We start from the raw sequence: 15,265 nt of genomic DNA, 5'->3' as shown, positions 1-15,265 counted from the left end.
TTTTTCACCCTGGCTATCTTCTTTCCCTGTATTCCCGGTTCCATGCAGGGATGAAAAAGGCATTAATGAAAGAGGAGTAAAGAATATGGTAGTATTACAGGTGTCCTAATGTGAATTTCTTTTGGGTTGTATTTGTGGGCTTATGGGAATTATCCACTGGGATACTCATATTGAATAATTTACTGATATGGGACGTATACTTTGTCTAATCACTAGAAGTCCTTCTGTAGCTCTCCATTTTGCCTTCACCCACTGGTATACACTACAGTTTACAGTAGGGCTATACAGTACAGTACAGATCAATCTCTTCTCTATGGAAAATGCTTTCTTGGACATGGTCATTTACAGAAGCTTTGGGTGAAGTAATTTCCAGAATTTCCACTGGTAGATGGGAATTCAGTGTGCTAGAGATTGGCTACTTGTATACCAAATCCATTTTCTTTTCTTCCTGGATACAGATCTATTCCTGCATTTCCCAGCTTTCCTTGATTTTGATGTGGATATACGGCTGAGTTCTAGCCAACAAAATATGAGTGTGGTGCTAGGTTAACTCACTAGAACTTCTCATGTACAGTCCTCCATATTCTTTTCACATCTGCCTCCTTGAGGCAGCTAAGGACAGAGATCTAGGAAGACACCTTTGAAAATGATGGACCATAAGATGAAATAAATCTAGATCCAATTAAAGAATAGTTTCTTGCTCCTTTGTAATTTTTATAAGCTCCTTTTGTAATTTTTATAAATAAATTCTTATTTATAAGAAATAAATTCTATCATACATAAACCGTTATACATTTTGGAGTTTGTCATAGCAAGTAATCATATTTTAACTAATTCATGCATGCATTGTAGCTAGGCTTGTCATATTTAGCAAATAAAAATAAAGGGAATCAACATCCAGAATTTAGAAAAGCCCACTTGATAACTTATTTTCATATATAACCAAGTTATTGATGAATCTGAATGATAGATGTGGGCGGTAGATAGGATATTAGTGAATATTTCCTTAACCATTGTCTTTAATTCCATTTTAGAACTTTCTTCTCTGAACCTTGAGTACATCTGAATAGAAGTGACAGGTTTTCTGGCCACTTTCATGCATTGATTAGCCCAAATCAATTTCAGGTAAACAAGGAAAAAATATATTTTTTTTAATTAAAAATTTTTGTTTAACATTTATTCATTTTTGAGAGACAGGGAGAGACAGAGCATGAGTGGGGAAGGGGCAGACGGAGGGAGACACAGAATCTGAAGCAGGCTTCAGGCTCTGAGCTGTCAGCACAGAGCCCAACGCGGGGCTCGAACTCTCGAACTCTGAGATCGTGACCTGAGCCGAAGTCAGATGCTCAACCGACTGAGCCACTCAGGCGCCCCAAGGAAAAATATTTTAAAATAAGTATGTTCCATGAAAATATTGAGGACATGTTTACATTAAAGATTATTTGTTGTCTACCAGAAATTCACACTTAACTGGGCATCCTATATTTTATGTCAACCCTGATTCTTATCACACTAAAAAGTGGGCATGTATGGCACTCCCAGTGTTTCCCTCTCTTGTTCCATTTTTCTGTGACTGCTCTATCTGGAATCAAATTTTCAGAAACATATGGAGGAAGGTAACCTTTTGGCTTCTACATTCACATTATGCCTGCAAACAAGGAGAAATGTGCCAGTCTTGTCCCCAAATTCTCCCAACCAAGTCATTCCAGCACCATGGCACAAGTTTCTCCAACTCAACAACCATCCATGTGGGGAACGTCATGTAAGCCTTACCTTCAGTATACTCCCTAAATTTCTGTATATGATTCTCTCAGAACCCAACTAGCTTTGTTTGGCACAGAGACTATTACCATATTTTTAATAACCATATAACTGAACACTCAGGTAAATTCTTCCCTCTGATGGACTTGAGTCTTTCTTTTATTTGGCTACAAGGGGTAGGGAGAGTGAAGGAAGCAGATATGGTCAAATCTTAGTAAATCTTGTGACTAATGCCTAAAAGCTCCTCTTCAGAATGTAGAGAAGCTCATTAGCTATTGGGGTTTTTTTTTTTTTAATCTTCAACAGGAATTCTCAGACAACAGGAGAAGTTCACTTTATTATAATTCCATTCAAGTTCCATTCAATTACATTTTTTCAGATCGTCAAAAACATTGAGAAAATGCAAAACTTATTTGCATATTCTTAATATCACTTCAAAAAAATAACACTTGACAATCAAATCTGAATAGTATTTCTCTTGGCCAGCATAATTCTGTGTCCTTCAATTTACATCTTCAATAAATTCAGGCTATCAGTTTGTGTATAGCTTACCAAACTCTATGGTAACCCACATACTATGTGCTCTGTGCTTTCATTATGTGCTTCATATCATTCTTTCTTGTGTCATTATAATACGATATTTGGCAAAATGTAATACTAAATATTGGGTTGGAGTTTTGTTTCTTCACTTACTCTAAATAATTTAACCTATATTTCTCTAAGAGTTTGATTTCTTTCTAAGAAAGAGATTATGTTTCTTCTGTAAGGGCAGTATAACTTAACACACTGAAACGATATTAAATATAATTATAATTTCAGGGTTCAAGGGAAAAATTACACTCAAAAGTGAAAGCAACACATCTTTTCAAATCAATTTGAACAAAATGAAGCATTATTTTAAAAAATAATATACTGTATTAGAAATAAGAAACTGAAGCTCCAGCAAAACTGATAATAAAGTGGACAACAAACTTGGGTCAGAGACAAGCAATTATACTATTATTTTTAATTTTTTGGCATCAGCTGCTAGATCCATGAGGTGAAAAATGAAAATAGACAAAGAAAGAGACTCAAATCACATAATTGTATTATATATTATTCATATTATACAGTATTCTGTTTTCTCAATCTAATTTTCTGTGGTTAGTATCAGAAATACTCGGTTTAATAAAACAATACAGTTTGTTATGGGATAGATGCTAAAAGTAAAAGCAGAATGCACAAGGATCTAATATCTATTTAGTAAAAAGGAAGGAAGCCTTATTCAATGGAAATCAAATTTGATATTTTACATTATGCATTATGCTTAGTATTAAGAAATTATTGAAAACATCTGCAAAGAAGAAGTAAATGGGACAGAATATTTGGAGCCTTATTCTTAATTCTACATAAGAGATAGATATTAGTGTAGGACAGGAGTTGGTTGACAAACTTTTTCTTTAAAGATCCATATGGTCAATATTTTAAGCTCTGAGGGCCATAAGGTACTTATCTAACTAGTCAATCTGCTGTTGTAGTGAGAAAGTAGTCAAAGATAATGCATAAATGAGTAATTATGGCTGTGTTTCAGTAAAACTATAACTACAGGCTATTGGCTAGATTTGATCCAAGGATCAGAATTTGTCCATCCATGTTCTAAAACAAATGCACATTATGTTACTATCTCTCTCAAACACAAAGACTGTCTTCTGTTTCTGATTTTAACTTCTCAGTTTACAAATCATTTCCAGTTCTGGTTCATGCCAGTGTTAATTTCCCAACAACCTTGCCCTTTCTTTGAAGCTCACAATTGATATATTGAGAAGCCTATTAATTTCTTCATAGCTCTAAAGAGAATGGACTCCTAATCAGATCTAATCATTTGCCCAGCTATTTGTGGTTTTAAACTGATGAAAATGTTAAGACAGTAGTCCACTGTTCAATAGCAAGATGACTCTTTCTAGAGGGGATTATACATGTCTTTTTTTGTTTTTAATTTTTTTAACTTTATTTATGTTGGAGAGAGAGAGCAAGAGAGTGAGAGAGTGCATGCACGCACAAGAGAGAAAGTGAGCAGGGAGGGGCAGTGAGAGAAGGTGAGAGAATCTCAAGCAGGCTCTGCACTGCCCACACAGAGCTTGACATGGGTCTTGAACTCATGAAGCAGAGATCATGACCTGAGCCGAAACCAAGAGTTGGATGCTTAACTGGCTGAGCCACCCAGGCGCCCCAGGGATTATACATTTCTTAGTCAATTTGATTATTTGTTTAAAAATTGATTTAGGGAGGATCCATGTATAGCATCTAGGTGATTTTGCTTTGAGCAGTTGAGATTTCTCATCAAATATTTATTATTTATTTACAGACAGGAAGACATTTTAATTAGCTTATTTTTGGCTGGAGTTCTTTCTGCATAGCAGATCACTTCTTTGAAATGACTTTCCTGATGAACTGCTTCGGTACCATGACTGTAAAAATAGCCTCTTGAGGGGGCCTGGGTAACTCAGTCAGTTAAGCGTCTGACTCTTGATCACAGCTCAGGTCTTCACCTGTGGGGGGGGGTTGTGAATTCAAGCCCCACGTTGAGCTTCCTGCCGAGCATGAATCCTGCTTAAAAAAAATATCCTCTTGGGGCGCCTGGGTGGCGCAGTCGGTTAAGCGTCCGACTTCAGCCAGGTCACGATCTCACGGTCTGTGAGTTCGAGCCCTGCGTCAGGCTCTGGGCTGATGGCTCAGAGCCTGGAGCCTGCTTCCGATTCTGTGTCTCCCTCTCTCTCTGCCCCTCCCCCGTTCATGCTCTCTCTCTCTGTCCCAAAAATAAATAAAAGTTGAAAAAAAAATTAAAAAAAAATAGCCTCTTGATGGCCATAAATATCTGTCTCCACCCCTGAATCCCAAATGTGTATACATCATTTTTCACTAATTCATAAATTCAACAAATATTTGTAGAGACCTAGTGTGCAAAACATGTTGTACTTGATGTTTGGCATTGGATGAGTTTTGACTATATATATAGGCAAGGTTGAGTTACTATTTGTGAAATCAGTAAAAAAAAAATGTACGCCAATTAAAAAAATTAAATGTCTTTTTATGCATAAGGAAAATTTCAATATCTTAAACCATCCAGGGTGGGATAATGATGAATCCAATGGGAACTGAATGCCCTTTTCAAGAAGTCTAGTGAACTTTGTTGAAGTGGAAATCTTTGGACTAGCTTTCAAAGTTATTTAAAGGATTAGATGCCTCAGCTTCTATTTTCTCTTCTTCTGGATCCCCTAGAGACAAATTCTCGCTTCATTTTATTCTCCATCTCTAAGCCATGTTTGAGTTTTTGTTTGCTTGTTTGCTTTTTCCTTGACTGTGACAATAAAAAACTTTTGGCTAGGGGCGCCTGGGTGGCGCAGTCGGTTAAGCGTCCGACTTCAGCCAGGTCACGATCTCGCGGTCCGTGGGTTCGAGCCCCGCGTCAGGCTCTGGGCTGATGGCTGTTTCCGATTCTGTGTCTCCCTCTCTCTCTGCCCCTCCCCCGTTCATGCTCTGTCTCTCTCTGTCCCACAAATAAATAACGTTGAAAAAAATTAAAAAAAAAAACTTTTGGCTAAAATTGGGTGCTCTTAAGTAGCATCATGTATAGATTTGTCAGATGCTCACCAAACTTTTGTCTTCACATCTCCTACCAAAATGCAGCTGATTTTCGTATTCACAGTAGTCATATTCTATAAACTTATTAGGAATCATGAATTAATGAACAATGAGCCGTTACTCCTAGGAGAAATGTAAGATTAGTTTCCTAAGAGTCTCTGGTTGTATTGTTGTCAACTAATCAGTATATAGAGGTTTTTGTGTGTTTCTATCTAAAAACATTTTATTTAATAGATGTTATTGATTCATTAGCCTTGGACTGAGCCACAACACTATAATTCATGCTTGAATGAAACTTATCTAACACATGTATCATTCTTATGCTTAGGAAAACTTCAGCACTATGCTTTGGAGACCATTTTAAACAGTAAAATCACCAAGAAGAAGCATAAAATTGCAAATAATGTGGCACCAAATAAATGGCAAAGAAGATAATCAGAAGGAGAGCTGAAACAAGAAAACAGAACATCATCTTGTTTGACCTCCATTGGGAACTTGCTCTAAAGGTAACTCAAATTTTTTGATATCCTTACATGTCTATGAATGACCTTGAAACAGCTTTGATTATTGATTGTAGAGGTGCAAATGCATTTTAGTGAGGTGAATTTTTTTGTAATATTATTTATTTTGAGAGAGAGGTGGGGAGGGACAGGGAGAGAGAGAGTGAGAATCCCAAGCAGGCTCCTCACTGTCAGCACAGAGCCTGACATGGGGCTTGATCCCACGAATGGTGAGATCATGACCTGAGCCCAAATCAAGAGTCAGACACTTAACCAACTGAGCCACCCAGGTGCCCTGTGAATAGGTGAATTTGTAATTATGGAATCTGTAATAATGAAGAATGACTGTACTTTGTCCTATTTTCTTCCTTTAATGCATATTTTTTACTTAGTTTTATTCAAATTTACCTTATAGCAAGATGGAAAGGAAATAGATTTTATTACTTGACTTATGTTTTTTTCCACTTACCTTGGTAGTCTACACACCCTCCAACTGCTATTTTTGTATTGATAATATTGCTATTTATTGATATTGATTATAAGGGCTTACATTCCCTGTTGTTAAAGAATGGAGTGAAAAGTTGACTGGTAGATTTAGCAGGTGGTCATGTACAATTTGCCTTAAGGTGCAACTCTCATGAGGCATTAAGAAATGGAAAACAATATACTCTTAAACTCCCTTACAACATTTTCAGCTTCTGCCTAAATGATGCAAATCTGTGCAAAATTAACTCCAATAGTAATAATTTCTGACTGTTTTAAGTAATGTATTTTCAAAGTCCACATTCTATGCTGCATAAAGAAATAATTATTTCCACACATGGTTAAGTCCTCTTTGCATGCTAGAAAGACATTTTGATTGTAAAATTTGAATTTATTAAATTGTATGTACCATATAATTTTTTCCTAAGGAAGTCTTAGCATATATACATGGCTATGCTTTTTAGAACAGACCCAAACCAAATAATACCCTGGCATATTTTTGACTCTGTTCCCAATACCTGCCAGACCTTAAGCTCCACAAGGAAGGAGACACTAGCTCTCTTTATCATGGTTATTTAAAGAATGCATGACACATAGTAGAGGCTCAACAAATACTGGCCAAATAAATGAGTAAATGGGTCAGTATATCTATACCACAACATAAAGAGTTAGGGAGGATTTATTCTCCAAAGTCTACTACCCTAATGATTTTGAGCCTTTAAAAAGAAAAAAAACATACCATAAGATACTATAAAATATTTTTTCTTATCATCTTATTTCAATATGATTTTACAAGTAATCTCATGGAATAATTAAAAATAATATTTATTATAAACTGATGTGAGTTAAAAAACAAAACAAAACATAATAAAAACCCTGTAATACATATTTTGGCTTTTCAATGGAATCCAAATTTCATCACCAGCTTACTGACACCCAACAAGCCAACCCTTTGGTATGTCTCTATACTTTCTCGTTAACTGTACATTCTGCTTCTAGTTCAGTAAAAATTGAAGTCAATATAAACAAGCTCTGAATCATAAAAAAAGATTAGTAGGAAATCCCTAAATATTTGGAAATTTAAAAATTGACTTCTACAATGATTTACGTGTCAAAGAATGAATTAAAATGAAAATGAGAAAATATTTTGAGCTGAGTGACAACAAAACGCTATATGCCAAAAATTTGGAGTGCACTTAAAGCTACTAGAAGAAAAAAAATAATGTACTGCTTTATACCAGAAAAGGTGAATGGGAAAATTAGTGAACTAAGCATTGCTCTAAATAGCTTGGGAAAATGGCAACAAATGACACCTAAAGAAAATAGAAGGAAAGAAATTATAAGTGTTAAGAACCAAAATTATTAACATAGAAAACAAACATACATTATAGAGACCTAGCAAAACTAAAAGCTGATTCTTTGAAAACACTGAAACATTCTTAAGCACCTGGATAAACTGAAGAACATTTAAAAAAACAAGGGAAACAAAACCAGTGGGAGAAACAAAAAAGGAAACTTCACTAACAATCCTACGGACATTAAAAATGTATCACTTACAGTAACTTCAAAAATATTTAAAAAGCAAAACATGGGAATAAATTTCACTAAGGTGTGCAAAATATCTACAAGGAAACATGTAAACCATGAATATGGGAAATTAAAAAATAGATGTAAATGTAATAATAGAGATATAAATGTAGTAATAGACAAAACTTTTCATGGATTGGAAGATTCAGTATTTCAAAACATCAGTTCTCTTCAGATTACCCTCAAATGCCAACATTTTTTTCCAGAGTTTAAAAACCTTATTCTAAAATCTATATAGAATAACAAACATTCAAGACTAGCCGGGAAATTCTGAAGTAGAATAAAAAAGTGAGAAAACTTGCTCTGATAGATACTAAGACGTTACAAAACTAGTGTAAGTTAAGACAGTTGTTGGCATAAGGATAGAAAAATAGGGAAATGAAGCAAAATTAGAATCCAATAACGGAAAACAGAAACACAATATAAAACAAAGGTGAATTTTCAGAGCAGTGAGAAAAAGACTATGAATACATAATGTTGGATTATTGGATATGCGAATGAAAAAAAAAGTAAAATAAATTTGACCCCTACTTCACACTTTACCCCAAGTGGAATGAACTAAATGTAAAAGAGAAACAAGTAATTCCACTGTAAAATAAGGTAGAAAATTACCTTTCTTGGTGTGAGGGAAGGGGGAGTTAAGAAAATGTTTCTTTAACAGAACACGCACACAAAAACACAGCTAACCATAAAGGAAGATATTCATAAGCTACAGTACAATAAAATTAAGAAATTCTGTTTATTGAAAGACAGGAATAAGATAGTGAAAAGACAAGCCACTGATTGGGAGAAGATATTTGCAATGCATATAATAAAAAGTGCTTGTTTTCTGAAACTTCATAGTTTCTGAAACTGTGAATAATTCCCATAAGTCAGTAAGAAAAAGTCCAAGAGAAAAATGGCCATAAGAAATGAACTGGTACTTCAAAAGAGATTTTATGAAAATGTTTAAGAAACATTTAAAATGCTGGTTAATCTCATTAATACCCAGATAATAATAATTAGAAAAGTGTAAGTTGATGAAGAATCAAATATGATTACACAACCACCAGAATAGGTAAAAATAAAATTACTAAGGCACCTGGGTGGCTCAGTCGGTTAAGCATCTGACTCTCGGTTTTGGCTCAGGTCATGATCTCATGGCTCGTGAGTTTGAATCCTGAATGGGACTCCGCACTGCCAGTGAAGAGCCTGTTTGGGATTCTCTCTCTCTGCCCACCCCCCATTCGCACTGTCTCTGTCTCTCTCAAAATAAATAAACTTAAATAAATAAAACAATTTTTTAAGTAAATAAAAATAAAATTACTAACACTGCCATGTGTTGGCAAATATATGGAGGACTGTAAGTCAATACATTGTTGATATGTCTATAAATTGCAGCTGCTTTTGAAAACCAAAAGATATCATCTACTGAAATTCAACAGATACTTGCTCTATGATCCTTGCAAATCAACAATAAGGAGCTTTACATGCCTTAAGAAAAGAAGTTCCCAATAAGTAGATGAATCTGTGATACGTTTGTTACTGGAACATCTGGAAAAGGAGGTATCATTACCAGACAAGAATGGGAACTGAAAGAAGAGATTTCCTAATCTCATTTAATAGATGGAAGACAGTTGTAAGCGGTGAACGGCTAGTGTCAAAGAATCACGCATAACATAAAACTATCATTAGAGCATCACTTTTAAATTTCACAGAAAATTCCTGCTGACTTTCAGCACAGGCTTCCTAGCCTTCAGCAACATGTTGCTCAGTTGATGAAAAAAAATGAAACAGGTAGGAACGTTTAAGCAGACAGGAAATGCTAACAAAACTTTCCCATTCTCTGACATAACACAAAATTAATGCTGACAGTGCCCAAGGTGATTGGGTCATATATCATTTGTGCCTTAATAAGTCTAAAATAGTACTTGCAATAAGCCTAATAAAAACTGTGTATTAAGAAAGCAGTTTGTCAAGCTTTAATACTCAGCTTTTTTTTCCTTTTAATATTTCATAAAATAATGCTGAACAGTAAAATCATTGGCATCTTAGATTTGATGATATTCCATGAGATATTGCCTCTTCATGCTAATACTCATACATATTCATAGAACACAGGAAAAGACAAGAAGTATGTACAACAAAATATTAAAATCATTTACCTTTAAAAACTTTAGGTTATATAAACTTGTAAGATCTTCCGGTACTTCTACACTTTAAAAAGTTTTGGGGCACCTGGGTAGCTCAGTTGGTTAAGCGTCTGTCTGACTCTTGATTTCAGCTCAGGCATGATCTCACTGTTTGTGAGTTCCAGCCCTGCGTTGGGCTCTGTGATGACAGCATGGGGCCTGTTTGAGATTCTCTCTCTCCCTCTCTCTCTCTGCCCCTCCCCTGTACACACACACTCTCTCTCTGTCTCTCTCAAATAAATAAACTTAAAAAAATTTTTAATTCTGGGCATGCATTAAGAAGTCTAAAATCTAATCAATGCTAAGCTTTATGGAAGGAGGCTTACTTGTAAAGGCATCTATGACTACTTAAATGTCTAGAACCATAGCTTCCTACACATTGGTCCAAAAATGACCAGGGGATCAAGGTTTAGAGAGCCAACCTCAGAGTTCCTGGTTCTGTGTCTCAAAATTCTGCAGTTTGCTTTTAAAGAACTCCAAGCGTGATTCCAATGCAAAATTAGGTTGCTCTATGGTACATTAAAAGATTTTCCATAACATGAGATGTAGTTATATCAAGTTAAGAGGTGATTATCCACAATAACCATTATTTATTGGACTTTCCCTGGACAGTACCAGCCACTAGATTCATTTAACTTACAAAAGTAATCAAGCAGATATTAACATTCTGTTTTTATAGATGCGTACTCTTACTCTACAGTTCTCTCTATGCTGATACCTATCGCTTTGTAAGCAGCTAGAGAACACATGCTGCTGTTTTAATAAAGAACTCTATTTTGTACACAAAAGTCAGAGGTCCACGTACTGTATTTCTTCTTTCTTCTGTACTTGGACTAAACAAAATGGAAGCAAGAGGTATTACCGATTCCCTGTGGACTTTTGTCTCATACATGAAGCTTATTAAGTAGAGAGAAACATCATGCAAGCAACTCAGATGACTTTGGATATATATAGTCAAGGCATTGCTTTCTGTCATTATATTATGCAACAGGATAGCATAAAATATTTAGTGAGAACATTTTAAATTTCAAAAATCAGACTCTGATGATTCTTTCAAAAGCTCTAAGGGGTTTCCTTTTTTTTTAAACAGCAATTTTTTAATTATTCCATGTTTTCTGTAGCAATAACGTATGGAAAATGTGGATATTAAGCATACGTTTTAAGCCACAAAAACAGTAAAAGGACTGAATTGTTTTGAGCACAGTTCGAATGGTGTGCTTGTGTTTTCACCAAGATAAACTTAAAGAGCAATGTTCCCAAACAAGATATACACACAGCCAAAAAAAACAAAAGCAGAGCAACAACAAGAACAAAAACAAATAGAGGTGAACATTATTTTGTAACTTTTATTTGCTGGAAATTATGTCATTTCACAACATGATAAATTTACCAAGAAATCCTAGAAGGTTCAAGAACCTTTTCTTGTACTTTTATTCAATAACATGAAATGTAATACATTCCCAGGGGTTTCGTGTGTCGTTAACTTTATTTTGTCCAATGAGGAACAAATATAACAGCTTCTCACATTGGGGAACTTTAGTGAAATCTTATTAATTTGCATGCTAAAAAATATGATTATTTAACTTGTTAGTATATCATCTAGGATGGACTGAACAGAAATATTTTCTCTTTACTGTCTATAAAGATTAGCTTTGATTATACAAGTAATAAAGCCAATGATATTCCAAAGACCCATTTCAACCTATTCCAGAAAAAAATTATTTTTTAAAAGTAAGTTAAGCTTAGCTTATAAATGAATGTATGCTACTAATTGCAAATTAATCTCACGTATTGGGTGGCTCAGTCAGTTAAGCATCTGACTTTGGCTCAGGTCATGATCTCATAGCTCATGAGTTTTAGCCCCACGTCAGGCTCTGTGCTGACAGCTCAGAGCCTGGAGCCTGCTTGGGATTCTGTGTCTCCTTCTCTCTCAGCCCTCCCCTGCTCATGCTCTGCCTGTCCCCCCACCTCTCAAAAATAAATAAATGTTTTAAAAAGTTTTTTTTTTAAATCTCATTTATTTACTTCAAAAGGACCACTAGGACTTCTATTTGTAAATAGTTGTGAACAGTTAAGAGAGGGAGAGAGAGAGAAGGATTGATATAGAGAAAGGAGAAAGGCTGGAGACTTGCTAGTGTCACCTGGGTGAACTGAGGTGCTTTCAGAATTTCCAACAAAGACCAAAATATTTCATTTCCAGTGTCACACTTTTACTTTGTAAAATATAATACAATGCTCTAAATCCACAGTGGGTTTAAGAGGGTTAAACCTTATTTAAAGAGGCTTCACCAACACAAGCAATTTAATTGTCCATTTGTTTGGTACTCCTGTAGTTTTTAAAGCTCAGGACAATTTTCCAAAGAAGGATTGGGTTGGATGAGAACTTTCCCTTGTCAACTAAAAGAAGGAGAATTGCAGTCGAGGAGGTGGGGAAGGAGACCTTGCCTGGTACCTTGACTAGGACTACATTGCTGGGCAGCACATAGTTGAGGTTCTGGAAAGTGACTTTCTTAAGTCACCCTTGCCATTAATTCCCTTGGAAAGTCTTTGTGTACACTCAAGAGTCCAAAGTTTTAAGATCATTGATTTAGAGAATTTCAGTAATTTGCAAAAGCCCACACAGATTAACATGTAGCTTAAACTCCCTGACTGCAGAAACCAAGTTCTTAACCACTGCACTGCAATCCATTCTTTTTTCATTAAAGATAAATTCTACATAGAAACAAATGCCTATTACTTTTTAGTATTTGTAACTACCACACTGTCTCATCTATATCTCTCATTATAGAATGATGCTATTTTAATTGCTTTGATCTGTAACTATACCTTTTTACTGGGATTTTTTTTTCATTCATATAGTTCTAATTTCTGGCAATCAAATTTAAGCCTCAGGAAATAGTATATCTATTGGAAATATCAAATAAACTTTCTACATTTCAGTTTAGGAAATTTTATAGTAGTGAGGTAATGATGTTTAAAAGCAAATTTCTTGGTGTTTAGATTTATGGTTTGGCTGTTCTGTGCTTCTCTAGTTTATTTTCTGTTCCACTTTATATTAATACAATACTACAACATTATTATAAGATAAATGTTTCAGCTTTATTCATTAGAAAAACATTACAATTTTGTTCTAAAAACATTAATCATAGTAATTGCACTAAATTAATACTGTACATTCAAAATAATCTGTTTGCCTCTGCCAGCTGGAAATCTGTGTCTCACTAGGGAATAACATACAACCACTATAGAGAAACCAAGCTGATGTTCCCCTTCTAGAATATTTTAACTGTGTTTGCACCGTTGACAATGAAGGTTATAATATTTTCTTTGTATTTTCTAAACACGTTGTGGCTTACCACCAATAAATCGTTTTGAGGTATAGAAAATACTGCACTTGCCATTGTGAAGGAAGGTGGAAGGAATGGAAGAAGGAAGGGAAGGAAAGAAGGAGGGATGGAGGGTGGAAGTGAGGGAGGAAAGAGAGGAGGGAATGAAAGAATCGAGACACAAAAGTTGTTAGAAAAGACATTTAGACTTGGAAGGGAGCTTAGATATCAACCAGGTTAATTATTTCATTTTCTAGACGGCATATCACCAAACTTGGAACTACAAACCATATATTCTTTTGAATATTAGAAAAACACCAAATGAATTTTTTCAAAGATATGCCTTCCTTATAGTGAAATAGTCTCTCTTTTGTAATGAAGTTTTGATGGCTGCCTGGCTTCTTCATATTTTATTCCCCTCCCTCAGAGTTATTACTAATAATTCTACAACAGTTGGGAAATAGACAATAAAAACTTATGAGCTTCTTGGGCCACAGTGGATATTGTGTATATAATGATGTCACACAGGAAGGGCTATGGTGTCATGGTTCCTGCCAAATAGGGTTACCCACTATAGTTCAGATTGTAACCTGGAAATTATTTTCCCTATCCCAAAGTGAGTAATATAAAAATGTCCCATCTACTGACCCAGAGCTTTGAACACAGGTGCAGGAGGCAGTGATAGAAAGAGATAGTTGCACTGATAGTTTAAGTATAAAAAAAAGCCTTTCCTGGTAACAAATAGCTCATGATCAGTATTTTGCAGAGCTTATTCAGGCAAGGGATCCTCCTTAGCAATTTCACAACTGAGACTGGATGCTCCAATACATAATCGGAGGCAGAAGATTTGTGCATATAAAGTGCATACTTAATGTTCCCTGACAGAAATTCTCCAGATCATTCACCTTTATCTCCAATTCCATACTTTTGGGTAGTCATTACCAAGAATTCTTGAATAATCAGGGTAGTGCTTATGTTCTCCAGAGTCAGGAGACCTTTCTGGAGTCACTCCTTATCTCCAATTCCATACTTTTGGGTAGTCGTTACCAAGAATTCTTGAATAATTAAGGTAATGCTTATGTTCTCTAGAGTCAGGATATACCTCATTCTTCTTCCCATTCTTCCATAAAGTTCATTCCTGTGAAAGAAACGCTATCTGCCTTCCAGAGAACCACTAAAAAGGGCGGATGTGGGTAGCAGTCACTACTGTAGATTTTCTTGGGAGGTAGCCCATTTTAGGATGGCACAGAAATCCTTTACAATCAAATATTACCCATTTCTTGTTTAGGTTTCTTCACTACTGCAAATTATCACCAGTTTACTTTCTCCCCAGTGTCAAAGAAAAATTATGCCAGAGCGTTAAACAGTCAAGAAAGATTTTTTTTCAAGATGATCGAACTAGGAGATTGAACTCTGCCTATACTAAAGGTGGGAGGGCTCAACTTTTGAAACAGAAGGTGGGAAAGTTTCAAGCACTAGGGGGTGCTAGTGGGAAAGGACCAGGGGTCTCCAGGAGGTTGGTTGGCCGGTGTGCTTAGGCCACCTGTGTTTATTTTACTAATTGGCTAATTTCTGCTTATCAGAGTTAGGCTCCTACTCTCCCATAAAGGCTGGGAAATCGGAACTCTATCTTTCTAAAAGGATTATATTTCAGAGGCTTGCCTTCCAGCTTCTTAAGAAAGATGTATCTGGTTGGTTAAACTGGTATAGCCTGGGAGGAGATTTACATTTCAAAGGAGAGGGGAAAAAATGTATAATTGGAAGTTTTCTAAAGGAAATACTGTAAGAAAAGTGAGGTCAGGGGCCTACAGTCCGG

Source organism: Felis catus, chromosome F2, assembly GCF_018350175.1.
Source record: "Felis catus isolate Fca126 chromosome F2, F.catus_Fca126_mat1.0, whole genome shotgun sequence".
Classification (NCBI taxonomy): domain Eukaryota; kingdom Metazoa; phylum Chordata; class Mammalia; order Carnivora; family Felidae; genus Felis; species Felis catus.
This window is presented reverse-complemented; position numbering follows the sequence as displayed.